Genomic DNA, 664 nt, shown 5'->3' with positions numbered 1-664 from the left:
ATATATATATATATATATAAATATATATATATGCAATGAATAATATATATGTATATGATATATAAACAATATATAGACATAAATACAACTAGTTATAGATCTAGGCATATATATATATATGCATACATATATAGTGTAATTTGATGGAGACTGTATGAAGATACGAGCTACTATATCTATATATTATATACGGTATAAATATAAAAAAAATATATATATATATTTGTTTGTATGTATGTATGTATGTATGTATGTGTGTATGTATGTATGTATGTATATGTAATTATGTGAATGTGTGTAAGCGTAAGTACACATGCAATTGATGTCCATAATGGGAACACCTGATATACAGGTAATCAAATCGAAAACAGAGACAGGTGGATTGTTTAAAAGTGTTATGCGAAGCAGAAAGAGTGACAGAGAGAGGAAATAATCGAGGGAGAAATAGAGAGGGAGAGAGAATATAAGAGAGAGAATATAAGAGAGAGAGAGAGGATACAAGGTATAACGGAGGGGAGAGCAAAAGAGAAAGTAAATATGTATGGCTCTGACAAATGATAGGGTGGTTGTGAGAGAAAGGGTGAGTGAGAGGGTGAGGGAGAGAGGGAGAGCAAGAGAGAGGAGGAGAGGGGGAGGGAGAGGGGGAGAGAGAGGGGGGAGGGAG

This window comes from Octopus bimaculoides, chromosome 6 (genome assembly GCF_001194135.2).
Source record: "Octopus bimaculoides isolate UCB-OBI-ISO-001 chromosome 6, ASM119413v2, whole genome shotgun sequence".
Classification (NCBI taxonomy): Eukaryota; Metazoa; Mollusca; class Cephalopoda; order Octopoda; family Octopodidae; genus Octopus; species Octopus bimaculoides.
Note: the sequence above shows the minus strand (reverse complement) of the source record.